This window comes from Pagrus pagrus, assembly GCF_965226575.1.
Source record: "Pagrus pagrus genome assembly, chromosome: 18".
NCBI lineage: Eukaryota > Metazoa > Chordata > Actinopteri > Spariformes > Sparidae > Pagrus > Pagrus pagrus.
The window spans coordinates 2,143,225-2,167,920 of record NC_140202.1 but is presented as its reverse complement, the minus strand read 5'-3'; the positions used below and the strand labels follow the sequence as shown (position 1 = coordinate 2,167,920).

Below are 24,696 nucleotides of genomic sequence, written 5' to 3'. Positions count from 1 at the left end.
CTACTGCTAGGATGAGATATCAGCCATAGACATGTCTGCATTCTCACTAATAATATAATGGAACTAGATGGCACTCGGCTTGTGGTGCTCAAAGAGCCAAAAATACATTTGAAAAACAAACAAAGCAAATCATGACCCAGTTGCTCAAGATAATCCACAGAACTTGATGTGAGCAGTTTCATGTAGTAGGAGGAAGGAAGGAAGCATGCATCTACTCATGGACAAGAGGCCCGCTAACTAAGCTAGCTTATGTTACAGTTCAACAGAGGTTGATGCCATTAATGTTTTTCAAATGTATTTTTTTGGTACTTTGAGCACAACAAGCTGAGTGCCATCTAGCTCCATTAGTGGACATCTCTATTGCCAATATCTAGATGGATAAATAACATTATAGGTAAAAGGAAAAATATGTATTTTGGATTTTGGGGTGAAGTGTACCTTTTACATTTTCTTTCCTGCCAACACAAATGCTGTCTTCTTCCATCGCTTTTACCAATTATAACAGAGAAAACAGGTATTTCAACAGGATTACCAGTCATTTGTACTGTGAGCTGACTGCTTTTTGGGTGTTTTGCAAAAAGTACTGGGCATCTGAATGGCTCTTTTGTCCTGGAGGCAGACTGGGCAGGGTCAGAGGTCACCCAACTGCCTGCTCCCACAGTACCTCTGCTGTCTGCCTGGATATGTGCCAGCTAAATGCTGTCATGTTTGGACAATGGTCCTGCTTTCCGCTGACTGACTCATGACAGCTTCATCATGTTAACCAATGATGTAATGCCTTGATCTTTGGGCATGAAGGCCATCATTATTAGACTTTGAATAATGTCAGAATAATTTAATCTCAGAGTGCAGCCATTCTCAAATGCACCAATGTATCATTTTCCATGATAACCTTCAGGTTTTAGAAATATGTGATGCAAAGTACAAAGGGCCCACATGAAAACCATACTCTAAAACATCACTTCTCGTAGCTCTTTTTTCTTACCACAATGAATCCAGGTGTGTGAACTGTAAAAGGGAGACTGGAGACAGAGAATACTGATGGGAAAAAGACTGATGGTAAAACCGAAAGGAAAGGGCCTTGCTCCTTTTCCAGATGCTTCCATTCAAAAGCAAGGTTTATATATTCCAGTCGCTATTATATTGGCAACATGGGGCTTCCCTCCACAGACTGCAACTTCAGCTGTATGGCTGACATTACAATTTATTGCTGCTTCTTATCCTGCCAGTCAAAAGAAAATGTTCAAAAGTACCGATCATTTCAGAGAGACTTTTCAGAATGACCTCCTTCTTTGCTGACCACGGACTGAACCCAAGGCTAAGTCCTCCATCTGAGCTTTTCCAGGTGTAAGAATGTCCCTTCTTAAAATCCATTAAAAATTATGTAAATCAAGGCTTTTATGTCCCCCAAAACCATTCCCTATGTCCATGTATGGTGGAACATGTCTGGAAAGTGTGATGGGAAGTTTAGTCCAATTCTAAACAGTGCATTTGCACTAAATGGGTATCCCCACTCTGTCCTAATGTCAAACCACACACACATGGTCATGGCTGTCATTGTATCTAAATAAGAACATCTGGGAGTCATCTGTTCTGCCAAAGAAGGCCCCCTGTGAACAGGTGCGTCCATGAACTTATGCCCTCTGTCTTGACCTTTGACCTCTTGTCATGGGTGGGAAACACTTTAAACATTGTGGTACCATTGGATGCAGACGGTGCTGTCTCAACATCCAAGGTCATGTTACCTTAGGGTGATTGGGGCATATTTTTGTTGCTCACCTCAGCTGAAATTGCAGATTACAGCATCAAACAAACAAAAAACATGTAAAGCAAATTTTAGTTAGCTAATGACAGGCTGAGCCAACTAGCTATGATGATTAGCTAGTGTCATAATGCACAGAAATGGGCAAAGTAAACCAGACACACTTGTTATTACGAATTAGCATAATGCTGAGACAGCAAAAGCAAGAACTGACCAAACCTTTAAGACCACTGTGACAAAAAAAACCTCTCTCAAAAGATTTTATCACAAACCAGAGGAAGTGGATTACATAAAAATAGCCCACCAATTTTATTCACCAACTCTTTGGTCTGGCTTGACCATAATGGGGCCAAGCAACCCAGCTGAACCCACAGTTTACTCTTAGCAACAGTGCTGAAAATAAATGACAGGGTGACATTTTTTGCTCATTTCTTCTTAATCCCCCTCTTTCTCTTTCTGTTAGTAGATGTAACACTATGAATGATGACCTAGCTGGGTGTTGCACTGCACTGTATTGCTCTGAATCCGTCTTATGAGCTCTCCAGAGATTACAGAATAATAACAAACACTTCCTGTTTATCTTTATACAGCAGGTCATGGCTGTCTCTTCTGTGTCGCTATCCATTCCAACACAAATCAAATGGTTATCAACTCTTAATGTTGAAGGAAACATGTACCATTTTTAACTGAGAAGGGGAAAAAAGGAATAATAAGAATAATATATCCATGAGGTTTAGAAAACACTGTCCACCCAAAAATGCACCAAATCTTCAAGGATTTCCTCTACAACCATGCAATATACTGCATCTCTGTAGGTATCTAGCCAGGCCAAAGAACAGTTGACCTTTGACTCCCTCAACATCGAGCACATGTGCCTCATGTTCCATCCAACCACACAGAGAGTTTGTCCGTCCAGCTGCCTTTTATATTCTGAGAAGGGTCAGACATGTTATTACACTGATTTACTATCCCCATTAGTTAAGGGGCCCTTTGCCACATCCTGTCCCCCAGCTGAGAAGGGGCTTCCTTAAAGTTGCTAGGCAGTTTCTTCAGTGACTTTATTTGGTACGTCACATGGATGATGCCGTTGTCCGTTGGGTCAACACATTCTTCCAGTTTTTGAGAGGAACAAACTGTGGTTAAGGGTCCTTAAAACAAATACTTTCAGGGACCAAACCTCTGTTTTGGCTGATAAGTAGCACTCGGCCCTGTCTGCAGGAAGCTATCACACATACACAGTATACACACAAACCAAGTAAGTGGAGATTACACCAAAGCTAAATTGATAAGAGCCCAATCTTAATTTGTCACTCCATTCCTTCCCATCTATGTCACAGTGCACAAAGAGATATCACAGCTACAGAATAATCTACCCGCTCTCCATGTCTGCCATCGTGCTACACTGCAAAACTGCTTGCAGATAGAACATTCAACAACTACTTAGGGGGATTTCTGGTTTGGTACAACTTGGATCATATTTTTTGTAGTTTTAGTCATCTTTCCCATTGGTAATAAATACAAATAGTCAGATAATCAGACAGGCTTTGAACAAACCCCCAGATTAGCCATTTTAGCCATTGTATTTGGGTGAAAAAACAAAAGTGGACTGTAAAATTATTACTCAAATTGTCTGTTTTAGTTGTGTGCACATAGTTTGCTTGTTCAAAATGGGATTGTAACTGACGTAATTAGGTGCACTCAACCCAAATAAAGTTGTTTTGATAGTTTAATTTTGCCCTTTTGACTAATCATTTGACAGCTCATATTTTTTGCCCCAATAATGCCTAGCATTTCCACCTGTGTACTGCAGGCAGCCCACCAGGAATTGACCCTCAAATGAGTCCATGCATCAGGGGATTTTTTTAAATGTAGCCTATTTTAAAGAATTTTTTTTAACTACTGTACAGTGGGGCCGCTCAGTTTAAAAACATAGCTTCAATGGTTGTAAAACTGACCGGAGACATCTGTTGGGTAATGTAAGTGCACTATACACTCATTGTGTGAAGAGTGACATTCAACACTTCCAACTATCACGAATGTTGCCTTGCAACCTTAGCTACAGTAGCAAGCCAAACAGTCAGTTAGGTAACTAACTACTGCCTTTGAGCAAGGAAAAGTAAAAGCCAAAAAATCTTTCTTGGCCTGGTCGCGGGTCGATGAAGCACAGCCAGGAAGCACTCTCCCCCTGATAATGCCATTAGAACAAGAACAGCTGAATATTGGCATCATTAACGTTACTTTAAGCAAGCAGTAGTAAACAAGGAGTCACTGGATGCAACCCTGAATGGATGGTCCAAAAGAGAATGAATAGTTGAAAGTAGCCCTTTTAGCAAAGTAATACCAATTCAACTGTTGGTCAAGGGTTTGCAGCTGAAGCAGTAAGACAGAAGGCTATGATAAGCATTTTGGGTTTTGGTTTGGCTGACTGGCTATATCTGGTGCCTTTTTTCGAAACATCCTGAGCTTGAGGCTTGTCAATGTCACTTTTCGTGAACTGACCCATCACAGCCTGGATAATGCTGGACATTAAAAAAGGTTCAGGTGCAACAATACATTTTCAAAATGCTAAACTCTGCTATGCCAGGGCTCCAGAGTGCATATGCGACCAAAATATTTAATAGTGCGACTAAAAAAATTCTAGGTCGCACTGGTGCACCTGACGCTGCTCGGGTGAAAACATAAATTTCTTTTGCAAGTGCAGGATCTCTCTATGCTCGCCTGATGGCATCGCGGTCTAAACCAATAAAAGACATAGCTCAGGGCGGGTCTTTGCCTCTGATTGGCTGTCGTCCTTTTCACTGCTCTAAGTTGTGTGAGTTCAAAAAATGCGAGCGACCTGAGCAGGCTGAGTGCCAGAGTAGCCTAACTGAAACAGAAAAGAAAATAAACGCGACAAAACGAGTGAAAATGAAGAGAGGTACAAACATTGAAAGCTTTTTCATTAAGGAAACTAAGCCTACTCTTACAACCAGCCCTACTGTCATTCCATCCATCCCATCCATCCCCACTGAGAGTCCATCCAGCCAAGACACGGAGACCTCGGCCTCTGTGACGGTCCCTGGGAAGATGCCAAGCCCCGGTCCTTCGGCGATAATATCAGATTCGGAACCAGAGGAGACAACTGAGTCTGAGATAGAGCCCGGCCCCGAGACTCAGATTAAAAAGCCCAAAATGTATTCTTTCAGACATGACTGGTTGACACAATTTCCCTGGCTGAGATACGATAAAGGACGGAATGCTATGCACTGCATTTACTGTCGGGAGTGCGGTCAGAATATGGCCGGTAATAGTGCATTCGTAGGCGAGGCAACAACGTTTCGTATCGAAACGTTAAAAAAGCACAACCTGTCAAAAAAGCATACTATATGCCGTGACAAATGTGTAGATAAAGTGGCCCCTCTCCCAGCTGCATTTCAGAGGCAGGCAGTATTAATCAGGTCCTCTGAGGAATCCGAAATGATCATAAAATTATCAATAATAATAATTAATAATGTTTTGGTTTGTTAATGTTTTAGTTTATGTTTTAAATGTTCAATTTCAGCACTTTAAACACTTTATTTTTCATATATATATATATATATATATATATATATATATATATATATATATAAATAATTGGGCTGAAAATAAAGAAAATCATTTCTCTACTCCTTATTGTTGTTAAAAAATCATTCACATTATATGAAAGTTACGGAAAGCTATAAAAAGGTGACCATTTGGCGTTAAAGGTGACGCAATGAAAAATGTAGGTGCACCTAAATTTTCTGCTGGTGCACCTAAAAAAAATGTTAGGTGCACCAGTGCAACCAATGCAAAAAGTTAGTCTGGAGCCCTGTATGCATGAGTAGTTATAATTATTGAGAAGTTAGTGAATAGCATCTGGAAATTAGAGACACAGCAACATTGTAGGCCATTTTGTTGCCCAAGGATTTAATGTAGGAAAAAAAACCTTTACTTAAACCTAAACTTTAAATGTTGGCTGTGTAGTGCTTAACTACTGTAGTGTCAAGCTAGAATTAGCAGTATACTATATAGTATACTGCCATATGAAATTATGATCAATATACTAGCATTATATAATTATATAATATAAAACACTGCTTAAAATTAGATGTTTATTTCTTATTCTGTGACGTATCCAAATTTTATTTTTGTGTTCTGTGAACATTTTTGGTCCCCAAAAATAATGCATCACATTTCATTTGACATTTATTGCATATCCATGCAACTGCATATATGCACCCATATCCCAGTATCCATAACTAATTTTGAGTAGTGTATATCAATATTATACTAATTCATACTATTTACTCATCTAGGTTCTAGATAGAGTATCTGCATTAGTAGATTTAGCCAGAGTCAGGATACCAGATCCATTGTGCCAATATGTGTCAGAGCAACATGTTCCTCTAGTTGGATTGAACAAAGTGGGGGAGAACACATACAGTGTCAGTTGTGTGTGCAAGAGAGACAATGTAAATACATAGAGCACCATGCTGTGAGTAGGGGTGTAGGGGGGGCAGAGGTGGAGGGGAGCACTACTGAGGGGGCCCATTGTGCACCGATTACCCGCAAGAAGGGTAAATGATGCTGTTGATTAAAGCCAGCTGAGCCTCCTGGAGCGGCAGACACACGCCAAGCACCACGTGCCACTAAAATCCATCTGGCCTCTCAATGGCACACACTGACAGGTAAGCCCTGCATGCTTGTTCTTTTTCTGCTGCTAAAAGTGTACACAAACACACCCATAGTGCATGTGACTGCAATGCAGCTGGAATCTGACTACTTTGCTCTGACAAACATATACACCAGTTTGTATTCCTTCACTGATGAGGACTTTCAGTTGATTACATTCTTGTCTGAAGCTGATCCTAGCTGCCCTTTGAAAAACTAATGGGTTCATGATGCCCACAAATAAGTGCTTGTTGGATTGTCAAGCGGTGTCTAGAAATCCCTTACCCCTGTTCTTTTCACTGTTGGTAGTTTTGAACAATCAAACAAACATGCCCACTTCATGCAGTGAATGGTCAGGTGGAGTAAAGAGGGCAAATTTGAATTTCTCTTCACTTTTCACATAAAAACAACAGAGAGTAATACCATGAAGGCCTCTGAGGTTGGGACAATTCAAAAATTATGCACCATCCCCTCGCTGCATCTCACCCCTCCCTGTGACAGCAGGTTTTTCGCCTTACTTTTGAGTGTGACCATTCAGAACAGCTATAAAAACTTCAGATGTGGTCAAACAGCAGGTCATACAAACTACTTCATTTCGAGCATGCCCTGGCTGCAATGCCAGCATATTTCCGCTCAACCCAAGTGGCCAAAAATTCTGTTACTACTGGTTTAAGGAGTACCAAATGTACTCAGTTTAAGCTCTCCAGGGTCACAAAATAATTCCTCGTTCTTGTTTGATTCTTGTTTGGTCCGTCCTCACAACTATAATTCAACCAAACATTCACACACAGACACATATACCTGGTTACCAACAGTGATATCACTGTAACAAAGTTGGCTTGAGTGTGAGTAGTTTACTACTTGCAACTTAATTACTTGAGACTTGACTTGGACGTGGAATTTAAAGACTTGTCACTTGACTTGATTTGAGACACACTGACTGTAATGATTTATTGTGTTCATTTTATTTTTTCATTTTAGATTTTTAGTTTGGGGGGTGGTTTGGGGGTCTGGCTTTCAGTGTTTCACTGTTTGAAAGTGATGGGAGGGAATTATCCTTATCCATGCTTTAAAAATGCACCACATTGCAGAAATGCTTCTGTAGGTTGTAAAGTGTAGAAAAGTTGTCACACAATGAGCATTTGTCCATTCGCTGGCCCCTACAGGATGAAAACCTGCTCCAAACAAAAGCCTTGACCCCTGTAGTACAAGTCTGAGTTAATCACATCTGCTCTGCAGTGTACGATCAACACATATTGTTCCCATTAGATGCTATCTAACTTAAATGGTTTGGTTGGGCCTCGAACTGTTGTCCCATTGCACGCTGAAAAAAAAAGAAATGTGTGTCAGCATTTTTTTCCCCCGCAGCTTTTCCTCTCCCTGCATCTTGGTTTCCTTTGTAGAACAATGAGTCTGCCATTTCATTCACCTAGGACTGTAGTGAGAACTGGCATTATTGCGGTCATTATTATGACCACTACAGTCTGTGCTGTGGTGCACACAGACTGTTAACATGGCTGCCCTCTTAGATGGAGGGCGTGATATCCAATAGAACTCAGTGACCTAGCTTCACAACTTCACAACCTTCGCAAAGCGGACATTTCAATAATCATGAGCATTGATTTTTGAGACTGAGATGAATGGAAGAAGGAAACTGATCAATAAAAGGGGAAAAGGGTTCCTTCAGCACCATCATGCTCTCCCACTGTCAACAGCCTCCTATTTGAGTAGCACTGTTCCTTAGGGGAGCCAAAATGGCTTACTCAGCTTTGGCCTAGTGTTTTAGTTTTACTGGAGTGACAGTGAAAAAAGGATCCAAGCCAAGCTGGAGAGGTGTCTGCAACTGTCCATCCAAACCTGAATAACACAGCTAAAAATACACTACAGTAAAAGTAATGACAGATGACAAACCATTACATTTGAAGTTTTTAAGAAGAAGTGGATTCTAATGAAAAAAGGAAGACATCTGGGGATTGAACTGCACACCACTGACCAGTAGCCAAAAGCCCGAGACAGATTAGTGATCAGCATCTGTTTTAATACCGTATCAACTGTGCTCTAAGCAAGCTTGTGTCTATGTGTGTGAGTTCAAATGTATGCAAGCACAAATGAATCACAGCAGGGCTTCTTCCCTTCATTCTGTTTCACCGGCCGAAACTGCAGGCCTCTGATCAGCAGATCCGATTCCTCTTCCGCAAGCTCTTGAATAAAATGTCAGGAAGGGCAAGGTAATGATGTTTAGGGTGTGTGAGAGTACATTCATTCATGTGTGCTCTACAAGAATGTACAATATGCATGCATATAATGAGAGTGCAGGACAACATTACCAGACCTCTGATTTTTGCAGGTGATGAATGGAAAATTCTTAGAAATGTATCACATTTTAGTGTATCCGTATCATCACTGCTCCTTTTTATGTTTTCTACAAACCATTAATCCTTTGCTTCCTCTTCATTTCCTTCCCAATACTTCCAAAGAAAGTGGCATTGTCAGGACTACAAAGATTTCATTTTTCCAGCTTGAAAGGTGAAAAATGGGCCAGATCTAAAAATATGGCTTATGTGGCTCCTGCTCCCTACCAAGGACCACGGGAGCACCATCCACGGGCCAAGAGATAAGAATGCACAAGATTTCCTGCCTTGCTGTGCTGCTTTCCCCAAGCATCACCTCATTTATATACTGTAAACCATCGTCAAGGTAACCTGGCAGCGAATGAGGGCCCAGCACCAGTTGTTTAGATACAGGAAGGGAAAAAGTGAGAGAGGGAAGGAGGCAAGGTGATTTTAGAAACATATTTTGAGGAGTTCTTGAAAAAAACATTTAAGAAAACTGATCCAGATAAGAAAGAAGATATTAAATATCATCCTGCTTTAAGCTATAACAATCAGTACATCATGTTGTCACTGTATAACACAACATTTACAATAATGGCAATACCATATTGTTGTTTAGGCAAGTATTTTGCTAAAACAAATCTGGGCTATTTACAATAAAAGGTACATTAATTAATATTACATAATGCAGTAATAAGCATTAACTTAGTTATTAAAGTGTCTAGTATTACATTTACAAATGTGTTCATGTTAACTAAGGTATTCATTTAACCATTATTTAATAGTTAATAAACATACTTACGATAATGGTAATACCATATTGTTGTTTGTTGTTTAAGTACACTGCTAGAAAATCTGGAAACACCTTACTATAAGGGTACATTAATTAACAATAGTTAATACAGTGATAAACAATTACTAACAATTAATCAATACAAAAATAAGGATAAAGTAATTGTTAACAAGTATTTCTGATCAATATTTATTTAGGGTTAAATTAAAGGTTTACATACATATTATGATATGTTTAAATAATGGTTATTCAATATCCTTATGAATTTATAAAATACAGTTAAATACTTCTTATACAATATAACATACACAATGATTTACTGGTGAGGCCTCAAGTTGAGGAATGTTTACATTAAATTAATGAGATAAATCATTAGGATGGAAATGTAAGTGGACAATCATACCCAACAACCCTTAAATAAACATTTAAAAATGGCTTTCTCTTAATAAAATTACTTAGCTGTTAACTTATAAGTAACTACATTACCATCTTTAATCAACCACAATCTAGTTAATACCTTAATTAATATGCAAACCCTTGGTAAATGTTAATAATAGACATTTTTTAACAGTTACTTAATGCTTATCACTGTATTAACTAATGAAAATAGAAAGTTTATACACTATTAGATATGTATGGATGTATGTAAATATTATATATAAATGTATATGTTACTTAACATGACCACCATTAGTAAATAATTACTGGACACATTAGTTAACTGTTAATTAACTGTTCATTAATGTATTACTGCATTAACAATGTTAATTAATGTCACCTTATGGTAAAGTTACAGAAAATGTAATATAATTCCCACCGACTAATTAGTTCTAAGTCATTATTCCAGCAGTATTTTAGTTGTTTAATAAATAAATAAATAAATCAGATCCATATTCCTGCCATATTAAAGCTGATCTCTGTACTGTTGAAATAGCCAGAGTTAAGCGTGCATTAAAGGGATTTCGTTTTTCAGTGCAGCATGATGGGGTGGGGGTGGGGTTGACAGGGACATGTGTATGGGTTGATACAGCGGCATTAAGGTCTGTACCAAGGGTCTAGTCTGTCTGCCTAATACCTCTAATCCAATCCCCACTGCTAGCATCAACCGCAGTAGATGTGGTCAAGGACATGGTTACAGTCCAGTAGCATCAATGCCACCTTGCTGACCCCCCACCCAATTCACCTCTTTCTCTCCCTCTTTGATGATCACAATATCTTTCAGAGTCCTCACGCTACATGGCACAGCTAATCCCTGCAGCTGCTGGACAATGTGAAGGTAGGGGGTAAAGAGATGGAGGTAGGGTTGAACTGTGTGATTGAGGGAGACTGGACTTTAAAAAAAAAAGGCATTTTCTAGATGGACCAACTTAAGTAATATTGCAAACTGTAATGCTGCATGAAGCTGTTGAGATAGTGAAAGAGAGGTATAGGCTCAGTGGACAAAGCCTGGCCATAGATACTTATCTCAAAGACAGACCTGGCTGCCCAGGGAAGAAAAAATGTGCACAGTGCACACAGAAAACTTTTTAATAACACTGCCACAAATCTACAGAAATAATCATTCTTTCCCAAATTCTTCACAAATCTCAATAATTTGAAAAACACTCAGAAAGGGACAAACTCAAAAACCTATTGGGTGAAAAACAAAACTGCTACATCTGAGCAGCTAAATATATGGCCTATTGCCACAACACCCAGTGAAACACAATCAGATTAATACTGATACTGTTCTTTTTTTGTACTCAAATTGCTTGTTTGCTTGGTATTGACTGTCATATGTGAATAACAAGGCTCTATTTATTAGGGTTGGTCACTGAACATAGCTATATATTTCATCTTCTTACTGTTGTTGTAACTGTTATTATTTATTATATATAACTGACTTGGTTATTAATAATACTGTTGATATTTGCTTGCTTTGGCAACATAAACACAGCCTTTTAATGCCAATAAAGCTCACTGAATTGTAACTGAATTGAATTGAGAGAGGTAGAAATCCAAAGAGACAGACAGAGACAATGTACTGTATCAGCCTCCAGTAGCTTTAATGCCGGCTAATTTCTGTGTGGAAAACAGTCAGAGGGTTTTGCACACACAGTAATGTCTTACGGGTAATCTCTCCATCACTCCATTGCTGACAAGATGGACCTTTCAACACACACATGCACAAATACACATATGCAGCACTGCCTTTGTCTCTCTCTTGACACTTCTGTTTGAAACACAAACCCTTGTCCTTTGACTACACACTAGTAACTGGAAAACTGGTCACATCAGCCACTGCCAACAGCAATATTTGAAGGGAGTGTGAAGAGAGCTACACAACCACAGTCGCAAAGAAATGCATGCATGGGAGTGAATACATTCGAAATTACTAGTCAATGGCAGGACTGGAAATACCTTGAATCACAGACCATATGGCACAGCCAGTGATGATGTTTAAAATGAAAGGAAGCCGCTTCATTTTATCAACCTTTGTAATCACAAGCGCACAAACGACACAAACAAATATAAACAACCCCTTATAATCACAATGCACATGGATACAGAAAACACCAAAAATAACCTGCTCTTCACGGTTGCTAGGACATGGCTGGGTCATTTGAGTTTCCCCCGCTGGCTCCTGTCGCTTGTTTACCCCCACACTTCCTGAATGCTGATGGCAGATAGTCTCCTAGTTTGTACAAATGAGGGGGGGGAAAAAACAGCACACTGCTCTGAGAGGCTACTGCACGATTCAGGAGGAATAGGAGTAGGATAAGAGGGGGGCCAGTATCCCAGTATCACGAGAATAGCTCTGAGGGGGTCACGTGATGTCCACATGGGATATTTACCACCAGAGTCTGATGATGATATGTGTATATCAGAGGAGGAAGACAACAGTTCTAACAGGCTTCCCTCCTCATCTCCACTCCATCTGCAGAACTGAGGCTTTGTGTTATCCTGTCATGTAGTTATTACCATGGTTGCAGCTTGCCTGTCTACCCTGAATACAGAGATGTGATCAGAATAAAGAGGGCAGTTGGTAGTAGCTCAGTTGGTAGAGTGTGCACCCCATGTGCAGAGGCTGTGTCCTTGCTGCAGCGACCCAGGGATCGGGGGCCTTTGCTGCATGTCATCCCCTCTCTCTCTAGGGTCCTTACAGGTCCCAATGGGTCCTGGGTTTCGGTCAGGTAACCATGCTCTAATGAGAAGAAGAACTTCTTGATAATTAAGGTACACAGGGAAAGCATCAACTAAAGGTCAAGAGGGACAGTCAGGGGTATCATTACAGGTGAATGTAAGAATTGCAGCAGTAAAGAGTAGAAAGAATGGTCTGGTAGTGCTAGGGGGGGAACACCCACAGATGCTAAATCTGGGAAAAGGACGCAGTTTACAATTCAGCACAAATAAACGCCTTGCCTTTCAACAGTCCATTTGAAGTGCACTGCCAGCGCAAAACCTGTGCGAGATCAGTCTGCCTCTCCAGAGGGATAAAAGCCAAAGGCCTCATTTCAACAAGCCTCTCCTGAGACAGACCCCTATTCATACGGTCTCTGAATGCTTTAGTTGTTGCCAACCACGCGGTTTGTCACTTGGCAAAAAAGACTTTTTGAAAAGAACTTGCCAGGGATGAAGGATCTATGGCTCAGGTCCACTGTTCACTGGTGTTTGTCTGTTTGAGTTACACGATAGCAAAAAGACAGAACCATCTGTTATCATTCCTGGATCCTTAGCTGCATTCGCCCATCCATCTCAAAACCCAAACGCAATAAGATGGCAGTTAGCTCAGATGATGCATTACAAGCTGGGAGAGGGCCTGAAGGAATACAGTAAAAGTGCCTGTCACAGCTTTCTATTCTACTCACGAGCTAGTTTGAACTGCTCCATAAAGTCATTACTAGATGGGAGAAAAATGCATGGGAAGATATAGAGGCCAAATTTAGCAATCCAGTGGTCTTAGCAAGAATTATGAGGGTGTTGAGCTTATAAAATGTTTTACTGTCTAGTAATGGGCTTTAGTTTTAAATAAAGTGAGATCACCAGGCAGGATTTTTCTGATAATGTATTGTTCAGACCATTTTCTGTATTCTTCAGATCAAACAATTTATGGTTGTACAGCTTTCTAACCCTGCAGGTGAGGACAGGATAAGAATACTACAATATATTAGATGAGAAAAGAGAGACCACTTTGATAAAACACATTTGTCACACCAGTAAAGTGAATTACAGCTGTGTAAATTAAATTGAGAATGGAGGTGGGAGGCTTGCTTATCCAGCAGCCTGTTTTATCTTTAGGAAAAAATTACAGGCTATTTTGTTGGTCAGTATGAAGGTCAGATACAAGCAAGTCATTGTGGAGTTTAAAAAACTTGCAACGTCACTTAGGCCCAATCCCAATACACCCCTTGCTCCGAACACTAAGCTCTACCCCTGTGTTTTGTGCCTCCACATCTCAGGAGTAGGGTGTCCTGATTCTTGTTGGAATAGAGGGGTAGGCTGAATTATTAGGGCTACGTGGACCTCTAAATGGAGGTTTGTTAAAGGGTACACTTCAAACCAAGGGTTTTGAGAACTCTCTGTTGTTTCAATGTATTATGGCCCTTTTCTTAACAAGCTTATCACTACTTAGTATGCTGATGTCTCAGTAGTCCCCCCAAACAACAGAAACGTAGTAACTGGTTATGTCTTTGGCAACTTATATGGAGGAAAAAAATACCGCAGTTATGAGTGGAGAAGTGTCTGTCCGACTGACTCTTCGTCACATTTCTGCCTGAAAAACAGCGTCTGTCCCCGGCAAAAATCTTTAACTCACCAATTGTTTGTTGCGGTGAAACAAACAATTGCACTGCATTTTCCAGGATGCATGGTGGGTCAGGATCCCAATCCCAATCATAACAGAATCCATATGATTATAAACAGCGTGTACATGTTTAGATTAACAGGAGGACACCGGGGGAAACACCTTGAAAAAAATCATGTCATCATCATGACATGTACCGCAACGCCTCTTTTGAAGCCGCAGCGCCGGCTTGCTGTGTGAATTACACTCTGGTTAGTCTTTTACGCTGGAGCTGCTTGGTTCTGTGTGAACAAACAACGGCGGAGAATTGGCGAACCGCCGCTCCGGCGATAATGCAGCGTCTCTGTGTGAAAAGGGCTAGTAACTAACCACCTGATGGGGGTTCACTGGGTGTGGCTAGCTAGCTGTCAATTATTCAGAATCAGAATCAGAATACTTTATTAATCCCCAGGGGGAAATTGTTTCTTGTTTCTTAAATTATTCACTGTAAACTCCTTTTTTCTTGAATCAACTTGCATCACAACAGTGTTGAATTATCAAACAGTGTTAATTTACTCAAATTTAACGACATTTTCAATGATGACATAACATTTATGACGATCTTTTATGAATGTTTATTATGAACAACAATTAATATCTCTGAGGCACTCTGTCGATTGTCTTTGATTGACAGCTGTCGCCCATCACCTTGCCCCTCGCACACAATAAGGCCTCCAGGATGAGGAAAACAGTAGGTGCATGTGGAACACTAACTATCTTTATATCAACATGGATCTTCCAAATGTTGTTTATTTCACAGATCTGTTTCCTCACTCATTACTATCAAATGGCCGCGTATGCTATAACGTTAACACTCATGGAGTGTGAAGTGTTCCCTCCTGTGAGAATGATAATCATGAATCCGTGTTCAGCTTTGCTTGCTTCAGTGTCGACATCTACTGCTTGTTGTTGAGTCGTTGAATCGTTGAGCTGATATAATCAGGTAAGCGCACAAGTACCTTGTTTATATGCTTAATGCTTTACTCGTGTGTGTGAATTGTTCTGGATATGAAGCTTCAGTAGCAAGCAAAAATACAACTTTAGTTTTTAAAGTTATAAGAAGGCATCCTCTTCTCTCCGTTGATATGCCCTAATTGCAGGTGTGTTAATTGACCTAGATATGAAGCGCCCATAGCATAAAATCAAATAGGCCTATTGTTACAGATAAAACACAGTACTCTCCACTCCTCATCTCCTGTCTTCACCTATCCTCCTGCTAAATTCACCAGCAGTGATCACGTTTCTGCATCAGAGGTGGGCAGCTGCTAGGTGCATATAGGGGAAACACTGCAGTCCTGTAATTTTAAGTATTTCAATGTTGCATTTCCCCCCTTTGAAGGCATATGATGCCTGAAATTTAACTGAAGTCCAGCAGTGAAGTTGCTGCATAAGGTATCGCTCTTCTAATATCAATGCACACTGGCAGAGTAGGAGCCCAGGTTGCTAATGCTAGTCTATAAGGCACTGCTAGTGGCTATGCAACGTCGTTGTGTTCTTTTTTATTCAATGACTTGATTGATAACATGAAGTTGTGAACGAATTGCTAGCATCCATTCTTTTTTATCTCGATCAGACAAATGACAAATGGCATTGTGAATACCACGATTACCATGGTAAAGCAAGAAAAATCACCAAAGCTGAAGACAGCATATTGTACAAGTCCAGTCGCATCTGTTAATATAAATTAAAATCGATGACAACTGACAACGTTTGAGCATCTTGAAGGATTGTCTAATTTCAACCACTACCTTTATCTTTTTAACAACAACCCTGCTCAGAGGGGCAACGGGGGCACTCAAAAACAAGGGGTACCTTACTGTACAACTTGAGAATGAAAAGCAAAACTGGAACTCAGAACCTATATATCCAAAGCCACAAACAAGGTAATCCCCTCAGTCAAATGACACATACTGTACTGTGCATGAACCAAAACAAGTCTCATTAACAGAACTGTAAACACAAAGCTATAAATTTGACCTCTCTCATATTCAATATCCAGCTTTGGAGACATATTCCTCAAGGGTAGCCAAAGTAAACCCACCACAGCCTGGCCCATTCTCATAACTCTGTGTCACATATCCATGTCTTGATCTCAGCCCCCCGTCTGAAATGAGTTATTGGTAGAGAGTGCTTTTTGCCAGGCTTTTTTATCGCTGTGCTGAAAAGCCTGAAAGCTCTCCCCATTCTGAAAAGATGAACTGTGTTGTCGAGCCTGGCTATAAGGGACACACAAACAGCTCAGACAAGTGGTTTGGGACTAAGAAGACCAGGCAAGCGAATTTTACTACCATTGCTACCACAAGGGGTTGCTGGGAGGAGAGGAGCCTCAGAGCAATGGTGGGGCTCAGCCTCTCCGAGCCTGAAGGTCCCCAAGGGAAAAGCCAGTCCAGAGAGCGGGGGACTCTCACGGACAGTCAAGAAACTTTCCCACAATCAAACACACAAACAGAGCTGCACGGGGCAGCGAAAAGGACCCTTGTCAAGAAAGGAGATGGAGGGAGGGAGGGAAAGAGATGGAAGATCTGATAGTTACAATAACACAGCCCAAAGACGTACATCCTTTGTCGTATCTCTTGTACAGAGGCCCCTCACAGTGAATACACTCGATTGACAAACACTGAACTGTGAAGGATATTCAGTGGTCCAAGCAAGGACTCTACATTCTTCCAGGCCTGTTTAACCTGTAAGTAACCTTAAGTAAATCTTGGAACCTTAGAGGCCTGGTTTGGGCCTCTACCAGATGATTTGGCCAAACCCACACAGTTCATTGGAAAATGACCTCATTAAGGTAATCTGTTTTCAGCACAATCCATTGCTACAAATACCATCTGCTAGGCATTAAATGACGAGTGTCAGGCCACTGAGGACATCTGGATTGTTAGTGTTGAGGAGTTTAGGCTAATTTAGGGCTGAATTGATCCTGGGAAAACAACAATGCATGTTAAAAGGAACTCAAGGGCAGACAATCCAGGCCAAATGATTTGTTGTCAGTTTGCTAATGGTGACCCAATCTACTTAATTTGCAAGTAGAGGAAATTCTCAGGTTAAAGAGGAGCTGGCTGAACTTGGTTTTAGGGAAAACAAAGCCACATGATCCCAAATAGATACTGAATGCCATTAGCTACCCAACCAACCAACATGTCAAGATAATTTCATCTAAAGCACATAATGACAAGCTCTTTGTAAACACAATCCATTTCCTTGAGGGCCAGCTTGGCAGCTGGACCATGTCATGTGTCATAGGTCACCTTTCACCACAGTTAACCATGCGTGGAGTATATTCTCAACAAAAACATAGGTTTGACCTCTGATACAAAGAGCTGCATCTACTCTGATCACTTTACACAGCCTCTTTTCACAATTCCTTCCTGCAGTTTCAAATCATTAGAGAGGAGAAAAACTGCTTTGAGAATACAACTGGATCATACGAAAGCAGAAGCCGACTGAGGGAGATGATAGCTTTGTGTTTTGACTCTTTCAGTGCTCTCAGTCAAGTTTTCAGTCATGTCTCCCATTGTATTTGACCCAAGCCAAACTCACCATTCTTTGCCATGTGATTGATGTCTTTCTCCTGAAAATCTAACGGTTACATCTTGAGAAAATGTGGCATGCAAGCCTCCTATTTGAGTGGGTCGGCAAAAGTCTTCCAACTTCCTTTTATAGAAGTAACCCCATGAGCAGGATATCATAGCCATTATAAATAAGAAGCTGGAATGCAGAAGGGGAAAAAATAAACATCCAAGCGGCTCCGTTATCTACACCCAGCTGTGTAGTTTAGAGGCCGATCTTTGGAGATGATGTCACGCTGGCATTGTGTTACTGTTAAAATAGCATTCCTATAATTTTGTGTGGATACTAATTCATTCAAGAAAAGGCAAGCAAACACTACTAAATGTGGACCTTGAATTCACATGGGTCAACCTTAACTGGAATAATTAAACAAAGCCAGAAATGAATGCCATGTCCCATGGTGAAAGTACCAATGAATTAAGTGTAATATTAACTGTGCACATGTGAATACAGGCATGGTCTTAAGTCAGTGAATGTTAGTGGTCTTTAGTGGCTCAAAAAACAAAATCACAGTGGTCAGTTATGTCTACTGGATACAGACCAAAAGGTCAAAACAAAAAAGAAGAAACTGAAAAGAAAATTTAGTTTAAGGGAACTTCAAATGAGTAGACCTCAAAGTAGTGTGGTACTGTTAGATTCAGGTTTTGAGGAGTACCAAGGAGAAAGGGCTAATGTAGGATCATCTCCAGGTGCAGCGTTTCAAGCTAATTTCAGAAGCAAAGTAAATCTGAGCTGCGGAGGTGAGAAGAAACCTGCAGCCGAAAGAATACAGGGGACTGACGCACTGGAGGTTTAGTAAACGTTTCCATATGTGCTCAAGATCCCAAGTGAAAGAGCTGCTTTGTGCTCAGCGAGGTAGCACGTGCACAGGTCCCAAGTGGACCCCTCCTGCTTTTTATCCCTTCCATCTACTGACAAAACCTATCTGGCCCTTTCTCAGTAGCTCGGGGTAATATTAGCCAAGGGTAAGGGGCAGGAGCAAGGGAGTTTGGATGCCTGAGTCTCAACCCTCCATCCAGCAGCGTATTTTGATGGGAGCCAATTGCCTGTGACTACATTAAGACAGGGGACCGAAACAACCATTACATTGAGTTAGTTGTCTAGGGGGTGAAGGGGGTAGAGGGTGAGGGGGACCAAGGCTGGGACAAAGGATGGAGAGGTAGGGGGCAGGGAGCTGTCAGGAAGTATAGACATATTAGGATATTCTCAACCTCCATTACCCCAGTGCTAAATCATTCAAATCATGATGGAGAAATAATTCTTCAAGACATTAAAGAGACAATCTTACATGAGCACCTGCTCCCTGTGTGTTTAGTCCTGATATGATTGAAGAACCAATCATCCTGCCATCAGGCACACTTAATGTGAAAGTCCATCTTTACTGTGGCCTTAAGCTCCCCTCCGTAGAATCAGAAAAATGCATGGTGAAACAAAAACTTTAATTGTCTCTAATTTATACCAGTGGTGGAAACAGGCAAGTCTAATCAGGTAGTCAAGGCAGCAAGCTACTGTTTCCAAAAACACTACAGTGGTGAGAGTGCATAAAAGCCTGGCTAACAATGACGCATTGTGTAGAACTGCGAAAACAGAACTTGAGGTGTCTTTCCTATGATAAAATATCTGGGGTTATGATATTTTAATTAACCATATCATTGTGTAACCCATTTATTTTACATTTGGAGAGTGTGTGTGTGGGTGTGTGTGATGATACTGACAGGAAATTAGACTACAAGGACAGATTGAGGAGGAGGAAAAAGGAGAAGGAGGGGTGGCGGAAGAACACAAAGTGTCCTGCACTGTTTTGTTTAATAGTTCCCATTGAACAAGAGGTGTCCTCCTTCAACCAAGAGGTATGACACCCATGGATGTTGTTTTTTCCAAGCAATTAGGGTAATTAGATTCTGAGTCAATAGCTTCACATATACACCACAATAACCAGACTGAGATGCAAGAAGGATGCAAAGAACAGAAAAAGAAAGTAGAATTTGGAAATATACAGATTGTTGAAGTGAGGTGCCAGTAAATGTATATTAAGATAATATCATAGCACTACTTCACAGTTGGGTAACCCCAATCTGATACCAAGGTTGTCTTACATTCCAGGTCCGTCTTGCCATGCTACAATTCTTCTCTGAATCAGACTCTTTACAACAGAAGACAACCTCACTACTGTATGGGAGAAATAGACCACACCCTGTTGCAACAACCCATCAGCAAACCCTGCACACACAGTCCCATTGGACCTACTCTACAAAAGTTGAGATCAGGCTATTCTTTGAGGTAAAAGAAAAGCTGAAGAATCTTTCACTATTTCTCTTTAAAAAATATTTTGACTTCAAATAAATGTGTCAAAATCTGTAAATAATCTAGCATTCCCAATAAAACAGAGGAGCAATATAAAGCATTCTGATGGGAAACATCACAAACTGCAATGGTTTGTGCAGAAGGAGCTACAGCGGATGATTAAAACTCCCCTGAACATCATTGGTACCGATCTACTGAGTATCAGTAATATCGGTGAAGTGAGATGTCTGCACAGAGCTCAAAGGATACTAAAAGACAACTCCCACCCCAGCCACAATTTCTTCGCCCTGCTGCTGTCTGGCAAGTGATACAGAAGTTACCGCTGCCGTACCACCAGACAACAGAGCAGCTTCTTTGTTAGATGTGTCTTTAACCATTTTTGCGCAGTTTTTAGGCTGCTTCTGTGCATGTATACAATTTTTTCCCTAAACCCTTCTCTTCAGAGATTTGACACTCCTTGTGCAGGCCTATGAGAGTATGATTTATGGTGTGAGAGCATGGTTGACCTCCTGCTGCAAAAACAAATCTGCTAACCATACCAGTTTCACTATTTTCACAAGTACTCATAAATGGAGGTAGTAGTAATGTAAAAGAGGTGGGACTTTGTTGGGGTCATAACCACTTGTTTGGGAAGAGAAGGGGGGGCACACTTTTAACAGACGTTGTGTCTGGTATAGGATTATACCCTCACAGCTAATTACTCCCAGACTCTTTTGCTCTGTGCCAGAAGCTCTTCACAGATACAGTGAGCTCCCTGACCACCACGCAAACAGAAGAGTGGGCAGGAGTAGAAACTGGCACAATATCTTATACTGTAAATGTGAGTTTAGGGTAGAAGTCACTCAAGTAAAGCTAAGCTGTTGATATAACATACACTTATCTTCTAAAAGAAGAATCTGAAAATGTAAATGAGAAATGAATAGCTGTCAATGCTGAAACAAAATAGTTCAATCAAAAATCAAAACGAATCATGACCTTAAAGTCAAAAGTCGAATCAATCGTGGATTCTTGACACCCCTAGTTAGGGATTCGGAAGAAAAAGTCTGCCTTGCCTCAGCTTCTGCCCTATCCTGCCCACCACACCAGACTCTCACCTTACAGCTCCAGTTGGCACAGTCAATTACCAACCAAAACATCTGGCCCTGGTGGAAGTGAGTACGCCTCAGCCTCAGCGGCTGGTTGGGAACAATGGCCCTGTATTTCCCCTGCTGCATAGCCGCCTTTTTTTCCATAGTTTAGACTGGGCACATACGCACACCACAGCCCCGTGTGGCCATTACCTGGTATCACAGACACAGCCACTCTGAGCTGAGCAAGGCTTTCAGTCATCCTTCCGCCACAGAAACACAACCAAAAGCTCTGTCAGCATGGGCAGAGCCAGAAGCAGAACACCTCAGCCCAGTGGCCTTGTTACTCTTGGATGTCAGAACTATTTTTCTTCCCTGCCTCCCTCCTGAAAACACACAGGTAGTTGGACAAGGATATGCACAATAATCCAAACAGTGGACCTAAAAATACTCCAGCCAAATTGCTGGAACAGCTGCTCTAGTGTGACTAGAGAGTAAACAGCCAAATATTCCTGTTTTATATGTGTGATCTGACATAATTTGGTGCTGAACCTGTGAAAAAGCTTAAAGTGTATTAAAAGCTCAATGGATTGCAGCTCTGCTATAGTGCAGGGCTTTTCAATAAATCCATCCAGTGCTGACATCCATTAAAACAAGTCTGTGGGCTTCAGTGGTAGCCTATTGATGCCTGTAAAGTATGTACATTACACATTGTTGAGAATTCCTTCTGCTGCCTTACATGGACAAATCCCGCAAGCCACTAACTCCCAATGGGTAAGCATGATTAAAATGTAATTTTAAATGTCTTAATCCATTTCAATCTTTTCACCCATAATCATCATTTTTATTTTTTCCCCTCTTTTTTCTATTTCTCTGAACTGGCCAAAAACAGTTAAGGATAACTATGGTTTACTTGACACTCGTAAGCAGTGCAATTTTAATCCACTAAGAGGAATGTAGCAGATACTAAGTACTCCTTAGGAAAAGTTTGGTGGCTGAGGAGGAGGGGATATTTTGTGCTTAGCATGGCGCTGTGCTTGTGAAGACTCAACAACTGACCAAGAGGATCCGATGCTGCATCTCTGCCAGATGTTCAGCAAGATAAAATAGCTTTTGGTGCCTATCAATCCCGTAGACTGACTAGCAGTGTGAGCTTTCGTATGGATGCTCCAAAGTGTGAAAAGTATTTGCCTTTGTTTTCCTGTTAATTTGGTACAAAGCAACTATTCAGAAACCGATGTGAAAGATGATCAGCACTGTCTCGATTCACTTCTAAAATTTAGAGACACCTGTTTTATGTTACAGGAACAAATATTTTGACATGCTGATGTCTGGTTGGAAAACACAACCTGAAAAGTTGGTGCAGCCAAATTTAGCTCAAGAGAATAGGAACAGCTGCCCACTGCAATAAGAGTCAATCATGACAAGGAATTTAATCTGACATTCAGTCTGAAAGTCACAGTTTTCTGCTAAAAAGAAAATATCATCCAAAGACGTGATATAATTCCCCTCATCCTGGTTAATTTGATTTACTAATTTTCATGAATACAATGTCAAGTTTGTAAGAATCTTACTGCCTGTTATCAAGATATTGACATTTAAATTTCTCTGGAGAAAAAACCAACATAAAAATGGAAAAGTAGGGAGAAGCTCAATCAGAAATCTTTTAGTTGATTTAAGCAAAATCTAATGGTAAGACTAATCACTTCAGATGATGCCTTGTTATGAACAGACATTTTTTACAGTTTGACTGAGGTGGGCAATGTGGTGACAGAGCAGCGCCCTCTTTGGATGCTCACAGAAACTACATGTCTGTCCGTTTAGCCCAGTGAACATACAGCCGCCTAATATCGGGGTCAAATGCATTGCGCATCATGCAAAGGCTGAATGCAGTCCATCATTATATCACACAACTCTATTAACAACCGAAAATGATCATATTGTCACCATACGTCATATCCACTGAAAAATAACTAAGAAGCAGGCTGTCATGCGCAGAATTGCATATAAATTAACCAATATGCATCTATGTGCAGTCAGTAAAGTGTCACATTGGAATTGGAAACGAGTGATATTAAGCCATGTATCATTTTCCCCTTTAATATTGATGTAACCAGCGAACTGGAAGGCTTCAATATCAGGTGCTGGATCTTAATTGGCATGATAAACGGAAAAACAGCAGCCAGTCAAAACACGTTTCCATTTTACACCTTCTATCTCCACTGAATATGCAAAATCACCCAACGCAGCGAACACTACAACAGTAGGCTACCTCCATCATGTCGTTTCCCATAGGAAGTGTAAGAATTTGCAGCCGATGGCTCCCTTTGCTTCCACGGTTGCTGAAGGGGGAACCAGGGAGTGAGCACCATCACAAGGTACCGTCAATTCAGCTCGATTTACAGTAAAATCGTAAACTTACCTTCCAGCTTTGTTACGAAGAAACAGTCACTGTCCGAAAATAATAATCCTTTGTCGCTGTCACCAAGTAAATATGACCAAATCGAGTCCTTCGGCGGGTTGAATAAATAGAGAGCCGATACCCTGTGCTGCCTGTACGGGGCTGTTCATTCAGCTGAGTGATAGTGGCGAGTGAAGGGACTGACAAGTCGGTCAAAACAGCAGCACCACGCCTCCCCTCTTAAAGCTACCGCACTCTGTGTCTGTCTGTCTGTCTGTCTGTCTGTCCGTGTGTCTGTCTTTCCTGTGTGTGTGTGTATTGGAGGTGAGGATTTCAAGCCCATTACATTTCATTAATAGTGAATTATCTTTGTCATGGTGTCATTGACACCAATAAATAACCAAGCAGCCAATAACATGTTACTGCACTGCATTTAAATGCTCCCGAAGGAAAACAGCTATAGAAATGTGACAGTTTTTGTAAAAGTGATAGGCCCATAGCAGAATGCCAGTACGTGAAATAATAACCACAAATCCTACTACAGCCATAAATTAATATAGCTACTGTAATTTGTGTGACTACAAACTAGAGCCGCAATGATTTGCTGGTTCCTGCTTCTTAAATGTGAGGATTTGCTGCTTTTCTTTGTCATTTCTGATAGTAAATGATTAGTCTTTTGAGTTTTGGACTGTAGGTCTAGGCTAAACAATGAATCAATTAAAGGAAAAGTTCACCCGTAAATGAAAATGTATTTATTATCCACTCAACCCCATTCCTGGAAAGATTTTCAGTCAACAAAACATTTCTGGAGCTTAACAGCAAAACGGTATTGCAGTATTCTCCTTAACAACTGAAGTAGATGGGAACCTGTTTTAAAACATTAATTAACAACCCCCTCAAAAAACATGCAATGGTAAAATCTTCGGTGTAGCTGCTAAAGCTAAAAGCAAGTTAGCAAGTACCCTGTCTG

The 24,696-nt window shown here is 40.7% G+C and overlaps 1 protein-coding gene across 2 annotated transcripts in view; it reads right to left on the bottom strand.

The window, feature by feature from the left end:
* The window catches only part of daam2 (dishevelled associated activator of morphogenesis 2), a 120,681-nt gene extending 96,793 nt beyond the window's left edge, over positions 1–23,888 (bottom strand). The window contains exon 1 of one of the 2 annotated variants that reach the window (XM_084380458.1): positions 23,748–23,888. The gene's annotated coding sequence lies outside the window, so the exon portion shown is untranslated. Of the gene's footprint in view, positions 1–12,128; positions 12,190–23,747 lie in introns of those variants that run through there. The other variant, XM_084380460.1, reaches the window with a different exon arrangement.
* Positions 23,889–24,696: the final 808 nt, after the last annotated feature.